A 10,851-nucleotide genomic window follows, 5' to 3' on the forward strand; every position below is an offset into this window, starting at 1 on the left:
TACAATTGAAAGTCCATTGTGCTTAGACGGCCCGTTGTGTTCGTTTTGTTGAATGGTTGTTGAGTTACCATTGATTCTGCGTTTAACTAACGTTGTGGTAGTTTTGTTGACCTGTTGTTGAGTTATTATTGCCACAGCATTGAAAAGCATATTGTTGCACACTTGAGATGCCATTGAGATTTCAGAAGTAGCCATTGAAATATGATTGACGTTTCGTTGGGCTAGTGTATTTTTATTCATATATTGAAATTGCTTCGCTGTTCACACTTGCATGCCCCGGTGCCTGCTCGTAACTTTCCCAAACACAAACAAAATCAAAGGAGAGACTGATCAACTTGAAGTACCTTTATTTACACTAAAGATGCGTGCACGTGAAACATTATTACAGTACATAAGGCACCACTACATCGAACCTGGAGACATAGGCTAGTACCTACAGCACTCTAGCAGTGTAAATACATCTGAAAAAACCTATACACATGAATCCAATCAAAACGATCATTGTGCTCTTCACTTTCGACTTGAGTTTATGACTAGAAGGCAAAGCGACTCAAAAGCCAGGCCTTAAGGATACCCTTGTAACAACCAACTTTGAACACATGAACACTTGGAGCTGCTTGCATGTGAATACACAAAAGACATCTGAATATGTTACATTAAAATGTTGCGCACACTAACACATCACAGGAAGAGCTACGGCTGACTGTGGGAAGGCAAAATAACCAACTTGAAACAAATGACTTCACGTAAATATATACAACCTTTAGCACACGTCTTTCACCACGATTAAAATTTAATGAAGTACCAAAGTAGACTTGCCTGAGCTTTGTCTTCGAGATATATATATTTTCATGTTGCCCAATTATTTTATAAAATAACATCACTCAACTTAGCTATTATTTGACGAGACATAATTTAGAAAGTTGTCGGGCATGATGAACACCTGAATCGTGTTTCTGACAAGCCAGGATTGCTTTCTTCAGAAATAAACTTGTAAAGCTTTTGTGTAATGAAAGCAGCTTATCTCCCTGGCACAAGTCAAGAACAAACAGTACACCATTTGATTATGTTAATGTGGGGTACAGAAGAGTTCCTTAGTGGCATTTCCTCAATTTAGTGAGCTCATTTTCAGGTAATCTTTCTGGACCTGCACAAAGCTAATTAAAGCAGTTTTGGGGGCCTTTTTTCTTATACCCAGCAACTAAGTGCTACCTCAGTCAATAAACAGATAAGGAAAGGCTAATACCTTGAACGATAAGAGAAAAAATAATTATTTAGCGCAGAAAATTGGTAGTAACACATGGCTAACACAATTCCAAACAGCCAAATAAATGGTCACCTGCACTTTCAGTATCAAGCACCCCAGAAATAGTCAAAGTATGAGAAAAGGTTCCAATGACTCGACAGCCAGATTGCTGAGACAGTGAAAAAGGCCAATAAATGCATATACGAAACACCAATTACCTCAATTTCGCAGATAAAATGTTATTAAAATAGCAGCAGAATTTTGCTGCATAAAATACATAAAGGTGGCATAAAAATTGCGACAAAGCAGTAACTGAAAGACAGAGGGAGCTACAGCACCCATGTTGAAAAAGATTACAAGGAAAATTATATATATGCATATTTAAGTTTACAATTTTCGCTCCAACATATAGAAAAAGAGCGCATGCACTTAGAGCATAAAAAGGTCCATGTGCCTGGAGAATGCAGCGCAGTACAAAGAAGCGTCATGAGAACCGAAAAATAGATCTTACTACGAATGCTTGCAACCTACAATCAGGCGTGTGCCATGTCATGCCTTGAATGGATGAAATTCATAAATCTTACACACAAAGGAAGTTACCATCACTCTTATTGGCTTCCTTAGGGGACTCCTTGAAATTGAACTAGAAAAATGTACTCAGTGTCAAAAACATTGAGAAGATAAGACCCTATAGCGTTCTTCCTGAAATAAACAGCGCAAATAACTTCATGTATCAATTCTATGGACACTTCGCCAATTCGGTGTACATTTATATTTCACAACCACCCAAACAGAGACGAGAAGGATGAATTAAGGTAGGAACACACATGAACGCTGACTCAAGTAGAAGTTTATTCGTCAAGACGAAGATTTTAAACACACTGGCCAACTTCACAAAGAAAAAGCCATGGATGCGCAGCATACACAGCCCGGCACAACAAAAAAGGACCTAAATACGTCCTGTAGAATAAACATGTGCGTCAAAAACTAACAAAAACATGAAAACTGAAAGGTTTCTCCTGTAAGTGATATTAACGAGAAGTACTGCAGCAACTCTTTCCCACTAATGGTCACAGAAATCTTGCTTATGAATATTTCTTCGTGATCAATAAATAATGCTTCCATAAGTCCTCTTGTGTTCTGGTCTGTGATGAAACAATCGTTCTTTCTGCTCTATACCGCAACACCAGAGGAGTTCCAGAAGCAATATTTATTGATCACAAACGAAACAATTGCATAACCAAGTTATCTGTTGCCCTTAGTGGGAAAAAGTTGTTCTCAAAAGAGTATTTCCCGTTGGGTAGTATCACTTATCGGACAAATCTTTCGCTTTTTCAATAGATTTGACCGATAGTTCTCGTTTTTCACGCACGTTTATTCTACATGACATGGCTTCATATTTTTTTCTTGTCGCACGTGGCTGTTTCTGCCACGCATGCACGGATTTTTACATTTGCCAAGTTGACCAGTGTGTTTAATACCTTTGTCATCAAAAGCAAACTTTTAGTAGAGCTTGCGCTCGTGTGTGCTCCTACCTATTTCGTCGTCCGCCTCTGTTCGTGCTGCTGTTTACAGTACCCACGTATCACTTGGTTAGGCTGGTAAACATTCTCACAAACAAAAGTAAATGCCTCCCCTCAAAAGGTAGCCCATCCTTTACTACTAAACGCCAGAGCAAATCGAAAGTAAGCCTTCACAGCGTCCATGCGGCAGCTAGTACACCACAGAGCAACACAAAAGATAGTTGAAAATCCCACTTGATGGAGAGTGGCAACAGAGATGCGAGCTTGCTAGTGAATCAGCCACATATCAACGGGTGTCTCTTGCACGACGCCAAGGTGCTTTTGACGTAGAACACTTTAGCATCTGGGAATTTACTGCATACGTAACCTGTGAGAAGGGAATGTGGACAGAAAATGATATTGCGCGGATTAAGAATCTGCCACACACTGCACATAACTACGCACGAAATAGAACTACACACTATACTGGCAAGTAAAAATTTGCGACTCTTTACGAGTGCCGTCGAGAAAAGGAAGGAATGGGTTGCTACGGTAAATGTTAGCTAAAACACGCACAGCGATGTTTCACAGTGGGGAAAATATTCCCGGCTCTCTCGCAGAACCAAAGACCACGCGACAGTGCATAGCCCATACCAAACAGATATCGAATCTTTGGGCAGAAGTCCAGTAGAAGGAATGACCTAAACAGACGCCGAGAGCGATGCGAGCGTGAGCGTGCCTGTACGAGTGAGAACATGTACCGCTTCTTTGAAGCTAGCCGCTCCGGCGTGGCTCCGATCATCCCGCGCGATTTGTGTGCAGAACGTCGCGTACACGCCCTTGCGCGTTTTGCGCGGTAGCGTCCCCGCAGTGAGCTAGCTTCATGCACGCGTCATTCTCCACCGCGCAAACGGTGCTCGAGTGCGACGCTTAGCTCAAGGCGACAACGCGCCGATTGGCGCTCCTTTCGCTTCTGGAAACAACGCACATTCGGATCGGTCCAACTCAAAGAGGCAGCAGAGAACGGTGGCATGTTTCGGTTATCGCTTATTAAAATTGTACAGTACGCCTCCAACGGCAACCCGCCGCGCTAGATAAAGATGCTTACTGCGGTAGTTTTGGCGGTGATAGACGATAAGGTGAGCCCGTCGGCGGCTGTGTTCTTTGACCACGTCACCACACCTCCGTTCATTTGCGCTGTGTATCCGTGTACAGTCACCGTGCGGAAGCTGTGACTAATCGGTTGGCCGTTCTCCGCAAATCCCAGAGAGGCGAAATATATTTCGCGGTGCGCCGCATCATTAGCCGCAACCTAAATCGAGGCGCGCTAACCGCTACGGCACAAAAGGTGATCACACTAACCGTATGGTATACGATGAGCCACTACGGAAAAAAAAAATAATTCTGATGTTCCACGTGCCAAACCAACGATCTGATTATGAGGCACGTCGTAGTTGGGGACTCCGTATTAATTTTGACTTCCTGGAAATCTTTACGTGCATACAATGCACAATGCACGAGCGTTTTTGCATTCCGCTCCTTTGGAATGCGGCCGCTGCAGGGATCGTATCCACGACCTCGAGCCCCAAATTGCCACGGAGGCCGCCATAGTTACGAAATGCGTAAGCGTGAAGTGCAACACTGCCTTCCGGTACGAGTGTGGTACAAGCGTAGCACAGCTGCACACCTGCTGCACGATTATTTGTCGCGGTTCTCCTAAACTCGTAGTGCCTGCCTAAATACCTTGAAAGGCAGCGCGCCTCTCACGTAACGGAACGCGATAACAAGCGCTTAGACGGCATACGTGAGCCCCCATGAAAGATGACGTGGCCACTGTAGAAAATTATCACTGCGCAGAGAAGCCGATCCTTATGTTCGAATTGTGTTCTCTCATACAAATGAAGGAAACGTTATTAGACAGGAACAAATGAAGCAATGCAATTTTACGCACATGGGGCGCCGCTGCCTCTTCGCCTACCATTGTTTCAAACGAAGTGACTGCGGCAGCGAGAGTTAGTATCGCGCGCATTTGCTCCGGGGCATGCGGTTTGCTTCAAGCAAGTGAACGGTGTGCTTAACTTGTCACGCTCGTCAATGTCAAAATAGAAAAGAAGGCTACGTGCCCAAGAAAACGAGATTACTTACCTATCTTCAGAAGTGCGTCTGCGACTGTTTCGGGGTGCCTTCTCTCCAAGAGGCATCATGGCCTCTGCCGCGCAACTCATCAAAACCGTCAGGCTCGCACATCAGTAGAAGACTAGTTGTTGGGTGAGCCAACCACTTCACCGGATAAACGTCCCACTTATCGTCGTTAAAGCATTTCACTAAAATGTGCGTCATGATGTACGAAAAGAAAATACTTTCATCAAGAAGCACGAGGCGTGAACCACCGCACAACTGCAACCGAATAACTGAGTCCGAGAGCCATTCACAGCTTCACATGGCTTCACTATCGTATTCAGTTATAAAAACCTTTCAAACACAAAATAACGGCACGTAAGAACCACTAATTGATTAGCAATAATTTTTCATCAACTAAACTTCATAATTTTTTAAGAACTACCTAATTTATAGCGTAAACAATAAATACTACGACCAAAAAATGCGACTACGAAACTAGCGGTAATCATGTGTACTGTTGCAAAAGTGTGCGCAAAACGAAGCTAGGTTGTGCCCGTTTGCGCGCACACATACACACCCGAACCTACCTTAACGTTTGTCGCGCCAGCTAGAAATAAACATTACTACTAGTTTTGCTATTTTTACAAAAATAAAACTTCTAAAATAGTTTGCACCATCTTTGCAGATGACAAGGCGACAAGTAAGGTAGAATAAGAGTCCGTTACCTGTATTTCTTTCGTTTCCCTGTGGTGTTCTTAACTGAACATACGAGACCTGCAGCATAGAGAAAGCCTGCAGGCTTGGAACATGAGAAGACGACAGTTCGGCGAGGCTCAAATAAATCGCGTGCTTCTTGCAAGGCGAGTAACGGGAGCAGCCGCAGATACAGCGATTAGCTGTGATACTGTTGCGGCTGTTGCTGAATCTGAAGCTCTTTGAAGTCAATGGTTATAGCGGCTGCGCGCTGAGATCTCAAAGCGCGTTCATTCTTTGATCTCTAGTACCACGGACATTGGACAAAAATCTATATTTGCTTTACGGACAGAGGGTACGTCGCAGGAAATTCGAAGACCTCACCGTGTATGTTTGTAGCGTGTGCGCGCTTGCATCCTACGGTTCCCACAGTGCGTCCGATGCTCGAAGGTAGCGTCGTCGCCTGTCGGCACCTGTCTTATCGCCGGCCGCGCTGCCGCCGTGTCTACTTTTGCGGAACTCCACATGCGCGTAGTCACCGTGTTTGCAAGTGAATTTCGCATTCTTCTGCTCCCCGAAACGTGCTCATTTCGGATCGTACCAATGGTTATGTCATCTAGTGTATGTTAAAACGACGATGGCGTTTGTACACCGGCGAAGAAATAAATCGTTATGAACTTGGGCGGTCATGAATCTAGTCTAACGTTGCAGTTTTTACGTAGCGAAAATGGCTACGAAAGTGGGGCGGTCCCGGAGATAGGCGCTTCAAAGCGCCAGCTGTAGCGACAGTACCAGGAAGTGGCACGCGGCGCACACGCCAAGCATTTCAGAGCTTACTAGCTTTCGAATGAGAGGATTATGCGCGCGCTCGTGGCTTATTGGTTAGAGTACCGGGCTCGACGGCCGACGTTCGATTCCACCCCATCGGTCAGACATAATTTTCTATTAATGAAAGCGAGGCGAAAGAAGAACCTACCTGCCGCAAAGTGACAGGAATTAGGTTGGAACGCATCGCAAAACATGTTTGGAATGTCTTCATATGCGATTTCTAATTATTGTATACTGGACTCAACTGCTACACAACAAAAGAACAACTAGAAAAATCAGCACAAATTACCCAATAAATTGTTTATGGAGAACACTCAACGGTAATATTGTTGTGCAAGGATTGAGTGAACTCAATTGCTCTTGAAAATTTGTTGAAGTCCGTTGTTTCAACAATTCCCCAACAATATATCAATGGTTAATCAACACTCATTTTTGTACGGGATTAAGCCCTGAGAGATATAAATTCTCGTCTAAGCATTTCGCGCTCCAACCTGCTTGAGCGTCTATAGTCTACCACCGTTCTAGACCTGGCCTTAGGCCTTCAAACTAACTCACAAGTCGGCTCACTCAGACTTGCTCAGACAAACCCGTTAGTCAGAGTTTGAGTAGCCCGGCTTAGTAGAATTTTGGTGAACCTGGGCCGAATCAGCCCGGCTGAGTAGGGGACTTGTGAGTCTGGGCGTGAGTGAGCCAGGCTGAGCAGAATTCTGGTGAGTTTGAGTCCGAGTGAGCCTCAAGCAAAAAAAAATTATTTTTGAGTGTGTCTCAGTGAGTTTCGTTTATTTTGCGGACCTTCGCGCCAAATGGGAAGTGTTCTGTGCGTGTCTTTCTTCAACCTTTGACCAGCGTTTCGCCGCACCTTGCGTGACGTCCCTCCACGAGCCACGGCGTCGACGTGCCGTTGGGGCCGCAGTTAACGTGAGTGGAGGTGAGACCCGGATGACGCAGCGGCGCGGCGGCAGAGAGTCGACGACGAGACAGCAATGCGTGAACGAATACGTGCGTGTACGGGCAAACGAGTGACCCGAGAGCGGGAGAGTTTACGTTCTTTCTTTTAACATGTAAGCTGATTTTATAAGTTTTACTGAATCATCACCTTCCTTTCAAAACATGAAGACGATCCCGTAAGATGTCATCATTTCGGTTTTATCCACCCGATTTAAAGGATAACACACTAGACGACTTAAAAACTAGCCGTAAAGAGAAAAAAAATGAAGCCTGCTAATTCCAATAGATAAACCGTAAAACATGCATGCCAGGATATGTGGTGAGCAGAAAGAACGGTGCTCTCGAGGAGGGAAATATAAAAACCAACCATTGCAGCAGCCCACTCTACGTGCAAGGGGGTTATTAGAAGAGTGAACCTCAATGACAGTCAGAGTGTGATCACGAAAAAGATTGTGCATGAATACAACCCAACGGCGTTGGCTGCACAACGTATCAAAGCTACGGGATCGGTTATTGTGCTTTTCGACGGATTCAGGGTGCCCAACTTCATCAAATATGGGTCAACCCTCGTGAGGTGCTATCTGTACAGGAAGCAATTTGACGTATGTTACGCATGTGGAAGAATCGGACACAGATCAGACGTTTGTCCAACACCTGATGTTGTGCAGTGCAGGGGATGTGGTATGCAAGACCCAGGTGAGGCTCATATCTGCTCTCCCAAATGCAAGTTCTGCGGTGAAGATCACCCCACAGGTGACAGGGCTTGCAAGCAGCGGTACCAAATACCATATGTAGTAAGAATAAGAAGAAGACAACGCTCCAAAGTGGAGACCGAGATGGAATCGGCCCAACCGACAAAGGCAACCCCTCCAGGCGCCGGAAGGCGCTCACGCTCCAGAAGCACATCAAGATCAAGACAGCGCTCAACATCGAGGGGACGAAACCGTTCCTGGTCTCGGGAGGCGCAGGTGCGCTTCAAGGAGCAGGAGCTGAAGACAAACAAGAAAAAGGAGCCAGGAGCGACCTGGGCAGAGAAAGTCAAAGGTATTGTGAAAGTCACAGATGCGCTAGCCTCGCAGGAACAAAGTAATGATGCCAGAGTAGAACAGCTGATCAGAGAGGTTATATCACTAAAGAAAGCAAATGAAGAACTTAAGCAGCAGATTCAGGAAATGAAAAAAGGGTTGAGGACAGAAAGCGGCAGTGTGGCAATAGCTAAGCCGGTGTGTAGAAGTAACAGCCAGGAAGAAGACACACCGGCGCCCAAAAAGAGAGCTGTAGTTCCGGAGGCAGAATCGATGTGCTCGGTTCTGGCAGAGATTAGGAATGCGATTAGGGACCTAAAGGACACGGTAGACAGCGTTAACCTTAAGGTAGATAAAACATGGAAGTGGAAGTTAATAGCCGAGAAAAGGTTGAAAAGGCTAGAGGCCCAAGGAGAGGATGAAGAATATCTGCCCTTGGAAGCAGAAAGCGCTAGAATACCCCCAGGAGCGGTAGGTGGTACAGTCAAGCGAACAGTGACAGGGGGTAGCAAGTCAGGGGGCAGCGACAATAATAATGGATAATAGAAATAGACTTAGTGTGTGGCAGTGGAACTGCAGAGGATTTCAGCAAAAAAGAGCGTCACTAGCACAGATAATCAAAACGGTTGAAAATAGGCCGAAATTAATAATGTTGCAGGAAACTCTAGCGGAGGAGATCGGGCTGTCCGGCTTCAACTCGGTCTGCAAAGGCAAAGAACCAGGCAGAGGAATTGCCACCCTAATTGACAAGAAAATTCCCTACATAGAGCACGATCTAAAATTAGGGGCGAGTAAAATTGAATACATATTGATAGAAATGGTCCTAAAAAGGCACAGAGGTAAAGCGCAAAGCTTGTTCTGCCTCAACATATATAGCAGTCCCAGAGAGATGAGACAGAGCTTCAGAGCAATTTTTAATAAGGCCATGAGGGTAGCCAAAACTGCGCCACTCATAATAGGAGGGGACTTCAACGCCCCACACCAATCTTGGGGTTACCGCTGGAGTAGTAAAAAAGGGGAAGGAATCTGGCATCTCGCCACAGATTTAGGCCTTTCTCTTATCACGGACCCAGCCTTTCCTACCAGGTGTGGCAGTTCCACGTGTAGGGACACTACCCCGGACTTATCCTTCACTTATAACTTACCCAGGGCAGACTGGATCAACTCTGGTACGGACCTAGGAAGCGACCATTACATACTACACATAATGGTCGAAACGACAGGGGGGGAGGTAAAGCATTTCACTTACACAGACTGGGAGCACTTTAGAAAAATCAGAAAAGACAGAGCAGACACAGATAGAAAGGGGCGCATCACACTACAAGAGTGGGCGGGTCAGCTTAGGGACGACTTGAATGCAGCAACTAAGGCTATAGAGACAGAGGAAGAGGTTGAACAAATTGATAGTAGATTGGCGCATTTGATCGAAGCCAAGCAATCGATTTTACAAAGATGGAAATCACAACGCCTAAACAGGAGACTTAGAAAACGAATTGCTCAGCTCAATAAGAGTATAGAGGAACACGCACGATATTTGCAGAAACAAAAATGGGATGAGGTGTGTAAATGTCTAGACGGAAGGATAAAACGTGGAGGCAATTGGAGTCTGCTCAGGCATCTGCTCAACGAAAAAGGCACTGAATCGAATAGACGTACGGCAGTGGCGAAACTGGTACACCAGGAGAGTCAGACTGCAAGCGCAGAGAGCATAATGGAGCGATTGGCTACTAAATACTTGCCTCTCAGGAAAGAAGATCAGGATGTGAGTTATCCCGATTACTTAGGGGTAGAATGCAAATATATGGATCAGGAATTCACCGAAAGTGAGGTACGCACGGCACTGTATGATCTGAATAGTAGGTCAGCAGCTGGCCCGGATGGCATCTCTAACAGATTGCTTAAGAATTTGGACGACGATTCAATAAAATATCTGACCACATACATTAATGACCTATGGAAAAATGGGGTATATCCAGAAGAATGGAGGACGGCCAGTACTATCTTAATACCAAAGCCGGGCAAGCAACTCAACTTGGATAATCTGAGGCCAATTTCGTTAACATCATGTCTAGGGAAGACAATGGAGCATGTCATATTGAACAGGTTAACGAAATATGTGGAGGACAATGACATCCTACCGTACAATCTGATTGGTTTCAGATCAGGCTTGTCCACACAAGATGCCATGTTGTTAATCAAACATCAACTGCTATTAGCTAAACCAAAAAACACTCGAGCTCTCTTGGGGTTGGATGTCGAAAAAGCTTTTGACAGAATTAAGCATAGAGCAATACTTGAAGTGATTTCCGAACTGGGATTGGGGAGAAAACTCTACGAAGTGGTCAAAACCTTTCTTGGCAATCGTTCAGCTCACCTTAGATTCGGGGATATTAAATCAAAGAAGATGGATCTCGGTGACAGAGGGACGCCACAAGGGTCGGTCTTGTCACCTATGCTTTTCAACCTGGCCATGTCAAAAGTGGCAAAG

General features: G+C 45.1%; 1 long non-coding RNA gene across 1 annotated transcript; it reads right to left on the reverse strand.

Annotated features, from left to right (window-relative positions):
* Window positions 1-330: 330 nt before the first annotated feature.
* Window positions 331-5,135, reverse strand: LOC129388229 (uncharacterized). The gene is made up of 2 exons (XR_008615258.1): window positions 4,894-5,135; window positions 331-3,136 (listed from the first exon to the last, which is right to left on the reverse strand). It is a non-coding gene; the product is annotated as an uncharacterized lncRNA (long non-coding RNA).
* Window positions 5,136-10,851: the final 5,716 nt, after the last annotated feature.

The sequence above is a fragment of the Dermacentor andersoni genome, chromosome 1, assembly GCF_023375885.2.
Source record: "Dermacentor andersoni chromosome 1, qqDerAnde1_hic_scaffold, whole genome shotgun sequence".
Taxonomy (NCBI): domain Eukaryota; kingdom Metazoa; phylum Arthropoda; class Arachnida; order Ixodida; family Ixodidae; genus Dermacentor; species Dermacentor andersoni.